The following is a 14,522-nucleotide window of genomic DNA, read 5'->3' on the forward strand; positions in this document are numbered from 1 at the left end:
CTTATCGGGGGTGGGAAGCAATCATCATAAGGGAGACATTTTAATACCCAGCATATGGTCTATCTGGGTGATCCTGCCATATGTCCTTGGAAATAATGTGTATTCTACTATTGGATGTAGTGTTATTTAAACGCCAATTAGGTCAATGCCATTGACAGTGCTTTTCAGGTAATTTATGTTTATTGAGTTTCTGTCTAGTTATTCTATCAATTGCTGAGATAGTAGTGTTAAAATTTCCAACACAACTGTGAGTTTGAGTGTTTCTACTGTAAATATTTCCATTTTTACATTAGGTACTTTGAAGCTTTCTTATCACATGCATACACATTTGTATTGTTATGTCTTCCTGATGAGTTGACAATTTTAATATTGGGAAATGTTCCTCTTATCTCTGATGATATTCTTTGTGTTGAAAGTCTACTTTATCCATTGCTAATATAATATTTCTAGTTACTGTATCCATTGGTAATATAATAAGTGCATTTGCATGATTCATCTTTTTCCATCCATTTTCTTTCAACCTATCTGTGTCTTCATATCTAAACATGTCTCTTATTGACTACATATAATTGGGTCTTGCATTTTTTTTATCATTCTTATAATCTTTGCCTTTTAATTAGAGTGTTTCATCCATTTACATTTGATGTGATTTGTTTTATGATTGTATATTCGTTTACTATTTTACTATTTATTTCAGTTTATTCCAACTATTTTTTTGTTTCTCTGTTACTTCTTTTTGGCCTTCTTTTGTATCAGTTGAACATTTTCAGAATTCCATTTTAGTTTATTTTATTGGATTTTTAACTTTTGCTATACCACTTTGTGTTATTTTTTTAGAGGTAGCTCTAAAAATTACAATTTGTTTCCTTAAATTTTCACAGTCTACTTAGATTTCACATTGTACCACATCATGTAAAATGTAAAGTATGTTAATCTTTGCAAACATATAGGTACATTAACCCTTCATACTTTATGCTGTAGTTGTCATATGTAACACATTTACTTATAACTCCCACAATACAATGTTCGGTTTTTGTTTTAAACTGGAATATATACTTTAAAAATCTAAGAAAAGAATTAATCATTTGCATTTACCCACATATTTACTATTTCTGGTGCTCTTCATTCATCCCTGAAGACTAAGTTTCCTTTTAAACTTCTTTTTAAGATTTCTTGTAGTTCAGGTCTGCTGGTGATGAATTGTCTTAGTTTTTGTTTATCCTAAAATATATTTATTTTACACTCATTCTTGAAAGATGTTTTTCTTGAACATAGAATTCAAGGTACAAATACAGCATCATTTCACCATTCCCTACCCCCAATCTATTCTCCTAGTAACCTATATTCTAGATTCTAACTCTAGGAGTTTGCTTATTATAATTTGTTCATGTTAAGTGATGTCATATAAGATTGTCCTTTTGTGTCTGGCTTATTTCACTCAGCATAATGTTCTCAAGATTCATCCTTGTTCTTGCATGCATGAGGATTTCATTCCTTTTTACAGCTGAATACTATTTTATTGTACGTATATGCCACATTTTATTTATCCATTCATTAGCTGATGGACATTTGGGTTGTGTCCATCTTTTGGCTAGTGTGAAAAATGATGCTATGAACATTGGTGTGCAACTATCTCTTCAAGTTCCTGCTTTCAATCCTTCTAGATAGTAGGTGCATTGTGGGTCATATGGTAATTATATATTTAGCTTCCTGAAGAACTGCCAAACTGTCTTCCACAGGACTGCACATTTTATATTGCTGCCAGCAATGAATGAGTTGTCCTTTTTCTCCACATTCTCTCCAGCACTTGTAATTTTCTGTTTTTTTTTTTTAAGTGGCCATGCTAGTGGACGTGAAATGTTGTCTTATTGTGGTTTCGATTTGCATTTTCCTAATAATTAGTGATGTTAAGCATGTTTTTATATGCTTTTTAGCCATTTATATATCCACTTTGGAGAGATATCTATTAGTTCATGTCAAGTCTTTTGACTATTTTTAAAAATTGGGTTAGTTTCCTTTTTATTAGGATTTCTTTATATATTCTAGATATGAAACCCTGATCAGATATGTTGTTTCCACAGGTTTCTCCCATTGAGTAGGTTGTCTTTTCACCTTCATGACAAAGTCCTTTGATGCACAAAAGTTTTTAATTTTAAAGGGGTCCCATTTATCAATTTTTTCTTTTGTTGCTTGTGCTTTGGCTATAAAGTCTAAAAAATCATTGCCTAACAGAGGATCCTGAAGATGCTTCCCTACATTTTCTTCTAGGAGTTTTATAGTCCTGGCTCATAAATTTAGGTCTTTGATACATTTTGAGTTAATTTTTTGTATATGGTGTGAGGTAGGGGTTCTCTTTCATTCTTTTGCGTATGGATATCCGGTTCTCCCAATACCATTTAATCAATAGACTATTCTGTCCCAGTTAAGTGGATTTGGCAGCTTTGTCAAAAATCAATTTGCCATAGGGATGAGGGTCTATTTCTGAATTCTCAATTTGATTTAATTGGTTAATATATCCATCCTTGTGCCAGTACCACACTGTTTAAACTACTGTAGCTTTGTAATATGCTTTAAAGTCAAGAAGTGTGAGTCCTCCAACTTTGATGTTCATTGTCAAGATATTTTTGGCTATTTGGAACCTCCTAAATGTCCAAAAAATTTTGAAAATTGGCTTTTCTATTTCTTCAAAGTAGGCTGTTGGAATTTTTATTGTGATTACATTGAATCTGTAAATCATTTTGGGTAGAATTTACATCTCAATGATTTTTAGTCTTCCAACTCATGAACACAGAATGTCCTTCCATTTGTTTAGGTCTTCTTTGATTTCTTTTAGTAATGTTTTGTACTTTTCTGTGTATAAGTTTTTACATAACTGATTAAATTTATTCCTAGATATTTGATTTTTTATTTGGTATTGCAAAAGGATTTTTTTTTCTTGATTTCCTCCTCAGCTTGCTCATTACTGATGTATAAAAACATTGCTGATTTTTGCATGTTGATTTATACCTCACCATTTTGCTGAATGTGTTTAGTAGTTCTAGTAACTTTGTTGTCAATTTTTTTGGATAAGATCATGGCATCTGCAATAGTGAAGGTTTTACTTGTTCTTTTCCAATTTGGATGTCTTCTGTTTCTTTTTCTTTCCTAATTGCTCCAGCTAGAATTTCCAGCACAGTATTGGCTAACCGTGGTGACAGTGGGTATCCTAGTCTTGCTCCAGATCTTAGAGGGGAAAGCTGTCAGTCTTTCACCATTGAGTATTATGTTAGCTGTGGGTTTTACATATATTCCCTTTATCATGCTGAGAATGTTTCCTTCTAGTCTTGTTTTCTAAGTGTTTTTATCAAGAAAGGGCGCTGAATTTTGTTAAATCCCTTTTCTTCATTAATTGAGATGATCATGTGTTTTTTTCCCCCTTCATTTTGTTGGTGGGGTATATTGCATTAGTTGATTTTCTCATGTTGAACCACCCCTGCACACTTGGGATAAAACACATTTAATCACGGTGTATAATTCCTTTGATGTGATGTTGGATTCAATTTGCTATTATTTTGTTGAGGATTTTTGCATCTATATGCATCCATGTCTCAACTGCTTTTGTTATATTTTGAAATATTTGTCATTTTAAACCATTCTGTATAAATGCCTCATCTCAGTTTTCCAGCCTATTATTCATATTTTTTTTTTCCAGGACAGGGGGCACCTATTAATTATTTGGGGGGCTAAAACTTTAATTTCAAGGTTTCTACTTGATTCTTCTATTTGCAGATTTTAATTATACAAGTTCTAAATATTCTTCTGTTATCTGAGTAAAGCAGTTGTCTTAATTTTAGTTCTTACGTTTAAGACTGGTACCTCTTAAGTGTTTGCTCATCATCGTCACTTCTCCTTTATGTTAAAAAATCTGTGTGCCTACCAATCCTTTTTTTAAAAAAAATGTTATTGACAAAAATTCACACATATACACTGCATACATGGTGTACAATCAATGGCTCACAATATCATCCCATAGTTGTATATTCATCACCATGATCATTTTTGGAATATTTGCATCACCCAGAAAAAGAAATATAAAGAAAAAGGAAAAAACTCATATATCCCATACTCCTTACCCTTCCCTCTCATTAACCACTAGTATTTCGATCTGCCCAATTAATTTTACCCCTTATCCCCCCTATTATTTATTTATTTATTATCCATATTTTTTTACTCATCTTCCATATCCTGGATAAAAAGAGCATCAAACACAAGGTTTTCACAATCACACAGTCACATTTTAAAAGCTATTATCATTATACTATTGTATTCAAGAATCAAGGCTACTGGAACACAACTCAGCAGTTTCAGGTACTTCCCGCTAGCCACTCCAATACACCATAAACTAAAAAGGGACATCTATATAATGCATAGATATATCTATATAATACATTATACAGATATCTATAATGCATTATATAGATATCTATATAATGCATAAAACTCCTGGCAAATCCCGGGAGTTCTGTCCCACATTGCCAGGGAGATTTACACCCCTGGGAGTTATGTCCCATGTGTGTGTGGGGGGGATCATTAGGTTCACCTGCAGAGATGGTTTAGAGAAAGAGGCCATGTCTGAGCAACAAACTGCCGATTCTTTTTAAATGTGACTGGGGAGTGGGATTCGGGAAAGTTCTATGCTAATGTCTTATCTTGGTGATGAAATAAAGAAGCTGTTCTGTCAACTTGAATTATGCCTTTGACACAAAAGTTAAAAGACCTTAAAAGTGGACGTGTGAAACACTACTGTCCAAATGAGATCTAGAAATTCCATGTCTCTGAAAATGTCGACATTTCCCGAAGTTGGAAAAATAGCACACGGATGAAGGTCTCTGAGACTAGAAAAGGCAAAACTCAGGAGAGACTTCTGAGAAAAAAAATCTGAATGCATAATTGGTTTAAAGAAAACTCATTAGCCAATGCCCTTTCTAGTTTAGTATACTGATACTTTAATACCCCATTTTGTGTATGACATTGAATTCACCAATCCAGGGATCTAGCAGCCCTCATGCCACAGGGGACAGGTTGTGGCATAATTGGACATAGCTGAGCATAGAAAGTGGGGTCCTGAGCACCTGATTGTTCCCCACTTCCACCCCTGGCATCATCTGTGTTTCCCAAGACCTAAGAAACAATGGCGATGGCATGAACTCTACAGCAGAGCATTGCAAATTGTGGTCCTGCCTGAATGGCCTTATTTCTCTTGGCCCAGTTTCTCAGGGCATACTGCTGGGTCTAATTTCTCTGTTCATGTATTCTGCTGGGACTGCAGATCCTTAAGAGTACGAAAAGGACATAGTCAGCGTTAGGAGTGTGAAAAGCTATTCACTGCATTGATGCTTCTCTCTTGTAATACGGTGCTTCCCCCAGGATAGCATCTAATTGCTACTTGAACGAACCCACTGTCTTTACCTCAACAGCCTTGCCCAGTAGGCCATTGCAAACATTTATTATTCTTTGAGTGACAAAGCTCTTCCATCTGTCTCTTCTGAATTTGTTTTTTTTGAACTTCCACTTCTGCCCCCACTCCTGTCATTGAGGAAATATCAAAAGTAGCTACATGCATTGATATTATTAAAGGTCTTGTGTATTTCGGTGATACCCCCTGCAATGTCTTTTTTGAAGTTGGAGAGATGGAGGATTTCTTTTATAACCTTTCAGTAACTTGTACATTTTTCCTGGGAAATCAGCATGAGAAAAAATATTTGCTAACATCTGACTTCCCTTCAACTGGATTGCTCTGGAAACCCATTTCCAGAAGATTCTTATTTGGAATCAAAATGGTTGTCTTACTTCCCTTGACTATTTCTTGATGTGCTCAGAGGAAAGGAAGACCAGTGTCAAGTGTGGATTTTGATAACTCAAAGAAGGAGCTGAAGCAAGAGCAAGGGAGCTTTGAAAATAATGTTTCCACTTGATAGGGATAGCTACCATTTCTATGGAGCAGTCACAGTAGGTCAGGCATGGCACTACAACATCTCCTAACCTCAGAGCAACCCCACAAAGTAAGCCTTATTGCCATCACAGATGAATAGAGGCAATAATAATGGTGGCTTTTGTGGTATATCCACAACATGCCAGGTACCTACTTCACTCTTTATGTAGAGATCAATCGCTCCATCCTCACAACCACACATGTGGTAGCAGCTGATGTTTCTCAGGCCTGTTGGACACAGATGACTGATGCTTTCCATTTCCCTCGGTCCCCTAGGTCTTCCCATCTGGTCTCCTCAACAGCTATTAAGACCTTTTCTATGGTGTTTCCTTATTGTTCACTTTCATTGATTTCCCACATCATTCCCGCTCTCCCTTGCACCGATTAGACTGAGTAAAACCTTTCATCTCAGAGGGCCTTATTGTTCATTTTCTGCCTAAGTCAGAGGGGTTGGTCAACTATCGGTCTCATGCTCTAGGTGTTTAAAAGCCCCAACGTCAATCATGGCGGCCACCTCCCCATCTCAGTGTAGGGCATCTGACCCTGCTAAATCAGAGTCCTTCTCCTCCTTGACCATAGTGTTTAGTTCAGGGATGGCATACGACCTGAAGCTGATCCCTCTTAGGGATTCTCTGGTATAGCCAGTGGGAAGATGACCTTTTCCCTTGGATTTTAAAAGCTGGATAGATTTGAATATGGGGCAGGCAATCACCATCTTCTTTGACACACAGAAAAAGTGTATCTGTAGAATGAAACCAACACAGAGAAAGGCAGAGCCAAAAACTGGCAAAAGAGACAATGATACAAAAGTATTCTTTATGCTTTTAGAGCTAGCTGTCTCTAAAGATAGTTTTATCTCTGGACTTTCTAGTTATAACAACAAATACACCTCCCTTTCTACTTGAGCTAGTTTAGGTAGGCTTTCTGTCATGTGCAACCAGTGAAGTAGGGATAAACCACCTCGGTAGGGGGAAGGGAAAAGCCCTGATTTTTAGTGTTTGCTGATAACCATGGTGCAAATATTCCCACTGTGGCAGATTTCAAATTGACAAGGTTTAACAACTGGCTTGCAAAATTTCTGAATATTTAACAATTGGCTCTGGCAAGCAGGTAACAGCACACCACTGCTTGCATAGTAAAGATTCTCAATTAATTTGCTTTCTTTTGGGGATCCTGAGATAAGAGAAGTGGGGCCTTTGACTGGACTGCTTCTGTCCTTCTGCATCCTAAGAATTTCTCAGACCTCTGCAGGTGTTCCTTGCTAACACCAATGGTGCACACTTTTATTTCTATGATTGTGTTTTTCCAAAGCATCATTTGTGGTTACCTTCCCACATCAGAATCGCCTGTGGTCCAGAGCCTGCCCGAGAGTCTATATTGGTCCCACATACTCCCCAGCTGATAGATGAACAGTAGAGTCTGAACACTGCTGCTCTCCTTCCTTTTTGATACATCTGTTGTGAGCTCAAGTAGGACTGGGAAATTGCTCAGTCTTGCATATGTCCTGAACATGGCACTTGAAAGGGCCCTGGGATATCTTTACAGTTCTGAAACCTATGCCGTACTTGAAGTTCAAGATTCTAAGGGGAAAAGGGTGAAGGGTGAATGTGAGGAGAATGTGGGACCTTTCATGGATTAATCAGTGTCATGTCCTCTTATCCCCCACCCACGACCTTTACCACTACCTCCCTGAGTTTCCTGCCTGGCTTGCTTTTCTTTAACCTCCTCAAGCCTCAGTTTCTGCATCTACGAAATGGGGACACAAATACTTAGCCCATAGGGTTATGGGGAGGAAATCATCCCACCCAGCATCCTGCAGGTGATCAATAAATGGGCGTTCCAGCTTGCCCTCTCCTTTCCTTTTCAGCCATCTCTTGGTACCTGGCCGTCCCCTTGAGGTGCAGTCAGAGACCCCATAGGCGTAAAAACCAGGATGGAAATCTGTGCTGATATTTGTGGATTCTGTAATTTTTTTTACAACGACGTCATCTGATTGACCTATTTCCTGAGGATGTTTCCTTGGGTTCCACAGATGGTGAGGAAGGGGAATTGCTGCTGACAGATGGGGAACTGGTCTGAGAGCCCTGTCCCTCTTAGCTGTAGCAGGATTCCACTTCCAGCGAGGGTGATGACTCACCCAGTATTAATTGCACTGCAATTATCCTGGGGAGCCTGAGTTTCCTCTTGATGTCTCCAGTCTGGTTTCCTTTTGACCTGCACAGCTGTTTAATAGAGATGGCTTTTGCGATTCTTCGTTAATATGGTTCATTATTTCCAGCTCTTCTTTCTGCCTTCAGTGGCTGGAGGTTTTTCCAGCTCTGACTTGGAGACTTTCATGAGTTGTGTCTTCAATCAGGGCTTGACGCTGCCTGCATTGTCTGTGGGAGAAATTTCATTTGCTAATCAGAAGAAGTTCACAAAGCATGTCGCGGTGTTATTTCACCAGAAAAGACAGCATTTTCATCTTCCACAAGTCTCTCTCCAGTCACCTCCACGTGCCGTGGTTGAGGAAGAAAAAGTCTCTCTATCCCAGACCACTATGAGAGCCACAAAGAGCAGAAAGCACGAATTCATTTGCTGTTTTGCCATGCTAATTATCTGCAGAGGGCTGTAGTGTGAGGCGGTGTCTGTTCTCTTTGCATCTTGCCTCATGATGGGTCATGCCTCGGAGACTGAGACGTCTGGAGCCCCAGAAGTTTCTGATGTCGAGTGTCTAAAGGAAACTACAAAAATCAAAAAAACACCTAAAACTTTCAATTCCCCTCAAAACTAGGCAAAGCCTTGGGTGGCTTAGAGAAGTTTCTGTGAATCACACTTGTCTTTTATTTGCTGAGACCAAATGCAGTGCTGAGCACATCATTTCTCATTTAGTAAACACCTCACCAAGGCAACCGACCAGCCAGGTTTTTATTTATTTATTTATTTATTTTTGTTTTTTTTTAACCAGCCAGTTTTTACTGGACACTGTGGTAGTTAAGTTCAGATGTCAACTTGGCCAGGTGAATGTTCCTAGTTCTGTTGCTGTGGACATGAGCCAATGGTACATGAACCTCATCTGTTGCTCATTACATCTGAAGTTGGCTAGGAGGCATGCCTGCTGTAATGAATGATGTTTGATTTAATGGGCTGGTGCTTAAATGAGAGAGCTCAACCTAACACAGCCCAAGCAGCTCAGCATACCTCATCTCAGCACTCGCAGCTCAGCCCAGGCCTTTGGAGATGCAGAAAGAAATCACCCTGGGGAAAGTTGTTGGAACCCAGAGGTCTGGGGAGAAGGCCAGCAGAGATCATTCTGTGCCTTCCCATGTAAGAAAGAATCTCACTGCCTTTCCTCTGAGGAACTAACGAAATAAATCCCCTTTATTAAAGGTCTCTGGTGTGTTGCTTTCCGGCAGCCAGCAAACTAGAACAGACACCTAGCATCTTTAATTCTTTACTGAGAAAGGGAGTTCATTTGGAAGAAGGGTGAAACCTCCATTATCTTGAGGTTTATTATCACTATCCAGAATGATACTTGTTCTGGAAGTAAAGAGAGGAGGCATCTCCTCAGGGAGTGAAGACAAGGGTGGCAGTGGTGATCCGAGAAGAGAAGCCCCCAGGCATTCTGTGACCTGAGAAGAACATCTGGCAGTGCTCTGGAAAGGCCATGCACTTCCACAGAATGGTTGAGAAGTTTGAGGAGAAAGAAACAGGAAGAGAGTAAAGAGGGCAGAGAAAAGTGGAAAGAGAGTGACAACAATCAGAAGTGGTCCCAGGATGTTGGGGGTTAGATGTGACAATGAGGAGGAAAAGAGCACATTTTTAGATATAGAGGAAGAAGTCTGTGAAGAAAGGAGAGAGGTAGGGTTGCTCTGTGGTAGGGAACAGAAACTCTTGTGTACCTTAACAGTCCTTGATGTTGCTGACTTAAAATAGCGAGACTCTGCTGTGTTGGGGTTCAGTCATGTGTGTGTGTGTGTGTGTGTGTGTATGTGTGTGTGTGTGTGTGTGTGTGTGCATGTGTTGCAGAACAATAGTCAGAACCAGCAGCCTTTAAGAATATCTGCATGCCATACCCAGGGCTTAAATTCTCAGCTACCCAGGGAACCCTTCAGATCTAGAACAATTCATTCCCCAATGATGATGAATAGCTAAACCTTTACTTTTGAAAACATGATCCCTATCTTTAAGGAGGCTGACATCACACTGGATAAACACTAATAAAGATGATATGATGGTTTAGTAATGATAATTATTGAGAACCTACTACACGCTCAGTGCTGTGTTGGATGCTTTATTTATACTGTCCATAATTCTCAAAAAATTTCATGAGGTGGGTCTTGAGTCAGCTATGGGGGTTCAGGGAAGGATGTGATTATGGATGGATAGTCTCTGTAAGTTTTCTTGAGGCGTTGGGACTTGAGTGGGATTTGAAGGATGAAGAGGACATGGAAAAGGGAGAGCACACTTGGGGACTGGTTTGTGGGAACACTTAAATCATCCTTCCAGATGTTAGTTTGCCTCAAAAGTAGGGACTGAGCCACCAGTTCCTCTGACATCTCTCAGGTGGTTGCATTTCTCAGGTTTGGTGCAGTGAGAAAGAGATGATGAGTACTGTAGAAATATTCCTGTTGGCAAGGCTTCAGCAGGTCAGAAGAGAAAATTCTTGGACTTGGGGCTCTTTGGAATCACAGATTCAGGTCCGAGTCAATGACAACTCTTGGGTTGCCTGGTATAGAACTCAATGTGGGATTACTAGACACATTTATCTCGATCTACAATATCTGACACTTTCTTTTAGTCCAGGAACCAGGAGGTGAAGGATTTGAGGGATGATTATATCTCAATACTAGGATTTTCAAGAATGAGGATGTTCTTTGTTTCTAAGTATAACCACTCAGTAGGAAAACTTGAACTCAATCTTTGTATTGCAGGGTCAGTACTGCCAAGAATCTCTTGAGCTTGGAACAGGAAGAGACTAGAGGTGAGTTGAAACTGGTTTCCTCATTAGCTCCAGTGCCATCTTTCCTCTTCTTTTCTGAGGAAATAAAGATGGCTTGAGTTACTTCTTTTCAAACGAATTACCTGCAGAACTACAAAAAGAAGAGATGCCCACGGTGGCTGATGTAGAAGTCTCTAGACCATGTAGTTCCTGACCCTTTTAGTCCTAGAGCCTGAACATGGCCAACTACACTTATGGAGGCTGTATTAGTTTGCTAAAACTGCCAGAATGTGCTATACCACAAATGGAATGGCTTTTAAAAAGGGAATTGAGTAAGTTGTGAGTTTACAGTTCTAAGGCTGAGAAGATGTCCAAATTAAGGCACCAACAAGAAGTTACCTTCATATCACATGGGAAGGCATGTGCTGGCATCTGCTGGTCCTTGTTCCTGGTTCTATTGCTTCCAGCTTCTGATGTCAGTGGTTTCCTCTCTAAGACTCTGTGGGCCTTCACTTGGCTCCTCTGGGATACAACTCTGGGTTCTGCCTTGCTTAGCATCTCATGGGAAGGCACATGATGATGTCTGCTGGTCTCTGCCTGTATCTAGGCATCTGCTCTGTCGGTGCTCTAAGCATCTCCAAACATTTGTGTCTCTTTCAGCTCTGAAGCACTGTTCTCCAAGTGTTTGCATCTGAGGTTTCTCCAAAATGTTTTCCTCTTTAAGGGACTCTAGTAAACTAATCAAGAAACACTTTAAATGGACGGAGACACAGTGCCATCCTATTAAAAGGTCACACCCACAATTGAGTGGATCATATCTCCATGGAAACAATCCAATCAAAGGTTTAAACCTTAAACAGTAGGTCTGGCCCCATAAGATTGCTTCAGGATTAGGACATGGGTTTTCTGGGGTATGCAACAGCCTCAAGCCAGCACAGAGGCCCAGTCGCGTGTCTGGCACCAAGCAAGGAGGTAGATGGGACACAGAGTCCTTGCCTCCAGGCAGTTTACAGTTGAGGGTGAGGGATGAGAGATATACACGATGGCTCAAATCCTAAGAGCAGAGTAGCTCTTGTGCTATGTCATGGGACTCAAAGGAAGAAAAAGTTACATCTAATTAGTAGAGGTCAATAGCTGGGAGAAGGATGCATGCCATTAAAAAAAAAGGCTTTGAGGAAATAATGTTTAAGATGATACTTGAATAATGATAAGATTTCTCTTCTTCACTGTTTTGTGGGTAGTGATTATTTATGGTATTTTAGATGACAAAGACATATCCTGTTCATTATAGAAAATATTTAAAAACATGGAGAAGAAAGTTTCAAGTCCTCATAATACTAGTATCCAGAGAGAAAACACAAGTAACATGTTGGTGTATGTTTTTCCAGATTTTTCCCTTTGTGTATATATATATGTGTGTATAAATTCACACACAAATATATATTAAAAAAATTTGGATTATACTGAAGAAACACTTTTGAGGTCTATTCACTGAACAGAATAATGGAGACCTTTTCATATTGTTAAATATTCCTCAAAACCATGATATATAAATTCACTGTATGCTTCTTAATATTTATTATAATGGATAAGTTTATTAACCATTTTCCAGTAGGACATTCAGGCCATTTCTATTTCCTCATGATTATAAATAATGTTTTGCAAAATCCTATTCATAAATAAAAATAAAAGGATTTTTTTATGCAGAGTTCTGGGGTGAGGGTGGGGCTGGTAGTTCATAGGGGGCATTCCAGGAAGAAAAGCCAGTGTGAGCAAGGGTGTGGAGATGGGAGAGAAGGGATAGATGTGCATGTGGAGAAGAAAGAAGTGCAGTTTGGCTGGGCGGTAGGTGTATTTAGGGGAGCAGTGGGCACTAAGGATAAAACGGTAGGTTGAGGCACATTGAAGGGGACTGTAACTGGCACACTGAGAAGTATACACCTAATCAAGAGGCAATGGGTAACCACTGACGGCTGCTAGACCGGTTAGGGATAGAATCAGAACAGTGCTTATGGAAGTATGGTCCATCTAAAAGTAATTTGAGGGTGGAGAGAAAGAAGGAAGAGGGAAAGAAACTGAAGATTGAGAGATGAGTTAGGAGCCCTTGGAAGGAGTCTAAGCAAGAGGTAATGAGAGCCTGAACTAGGGCAAGGGCAGCTTGAATGGAAAGCTGAGACGGCTGGAGGCTAGGAGTCTGTGACTCAGAAATTGGTTAGGAATATGGCACAGGGGAAAATGATTTTGTGTCTTAATAATTGGGAGAATGGAAAAAGCAATGAAAAAATTGAGGCTCAGAAGGGATAGTGACTTGTCCAAATCTGTGACCTCGTTAGAGGTAAAGCCAGGCCAGAAGCCAGATGTCCTATCTTCCCATGTCAGAAACCTTCTGTAAGGCAGATGTTAGATACCTGGTGTTATATGCTAGACATGGGAAACTCTGCAGTGTTAGATACAGTGTCTCCTGGAGCCTGTGCCCGAGAGCAGACCACTGTAGTGAACTCCTATCAGCACAGTGCAGTTGGCCCTCATTTGCTGTTGAGACTCTGTTGGGCACTTATCCATTGGATGGATAATGGGGACAAAAAAATCAAACTTTTTACTTAGTTTTTCAAACTTTGGTCTTCATTAAGACAGATTGAATGAGGAGAGTAGCAAAAGAGAAAAAGAGGCAAAAAACTCTTTCATATTATTTCAAAGAGGAGACAAAGAGATTTGTCTTCTTGCATGGAAAGCCCTCTTTGGATCTCCAGCCAGAGCCAGCTCTGATCCTTGGCAGATATCTCCTCTCAAGGGATGCTAGGCTGCTGGAGCACATGCGGCCATCCTGGAAGGTGAAAAGAAATTCGTTCCATTGGGTGGACATCTTGTTATGCATGTACACACAATTCCTTTTATCTCATGTTTAAATTGTATTTTTCCTCCCATGATTGTTTTTGCCAAATCAAACAGCTTCAAAAATCAAGACAAGTGTATAGTAATAAAAATAAGAATAAGAAGAGGGAAAAGGAAAAACCAACAAACAAACAAATGCTCTCACCTGATCTCTCCAGCCTTTCACTGCAGCTTTAAAAACTGAGAGCCACACATGGGGTACTGGTGCTGAACTACCATGGAAATTAAAAAAAAAGTTTTTGATCTCAAGGCCTAATATTATTCATACTTTTTCATAACCTCAAACAATGTCTTCAGATAATTCAGGTAAAGGCAAGCCAGAAACACAACGACATCATAAAGGCATTATTATACACAGACACTTTGAGCCTCGCTACACACTTCCCAGTGTCTTTGAAACTTGTATGATGAGAAAACCATTTCACACTCCAGGGAATGCTCTTGGAGCAGTTTTTACTTCAACAGAGGGTAGTGAAACAAAATTCTTTGGCTTAAGATATGTGTTCCGTGCTCACTCCATGGAGCTCTCCCTCTTCTTCTGTGTTTACCATCCAACAAAACTCTATTTGGGAGGCCAGGGGAAGGGTACGACATTCCCAGGTGCAGTCCCCGCCTGCAGGGGCAGGGGCCCTTAACCTTGGGGCCCAGAGGTTTGGGCCAGCCCTCTGAGTGGGTGGGGGGTTATGGAGCTGAGAACGAAGAGACTTTCATCAAGAAAAATTTGGCCATGGAAGCTTT

General features: G+C 39.7%; 1 long non-coding RNA gene across 1 annotated transcript; it reads right to left on the bottom strand.

Moving 5' to 3' along the window:
- Positions 1–13,496: 13,496 nt before the first annotated feature.
- LOC143653240 (uncharacterized) lies at positions 13,497–14,101 on the bottom strand. Its single transcript, XR_013161186.1, has 2 exons — positions 13,930–14,101; positions 13,497–13,716 (listed from the first exon to the last, which is right to left on the bottom strand). It is a non-coding gene; the product is annotated as an uncharacterized LOC143653240 (long non-coding RNA).
- Between the last annotated feature and the right edge of the window lie 421 nt (positions 14,102–14,522).

Source organism: Tamandua tetradactyla, chromosome 13, assembly GCF_023851605.1.
Source record: "Tamandua tetradactyla isolate mTamTet1 chromosome 13, mTamTet1.pri, whole genome shotgun sequence".
NCBI lineage: Eukaryota > Metazoa > Chordata > Mammalia > Pilosa > Myrmecophagidae > Tamandua > Tamandua tetradactyla.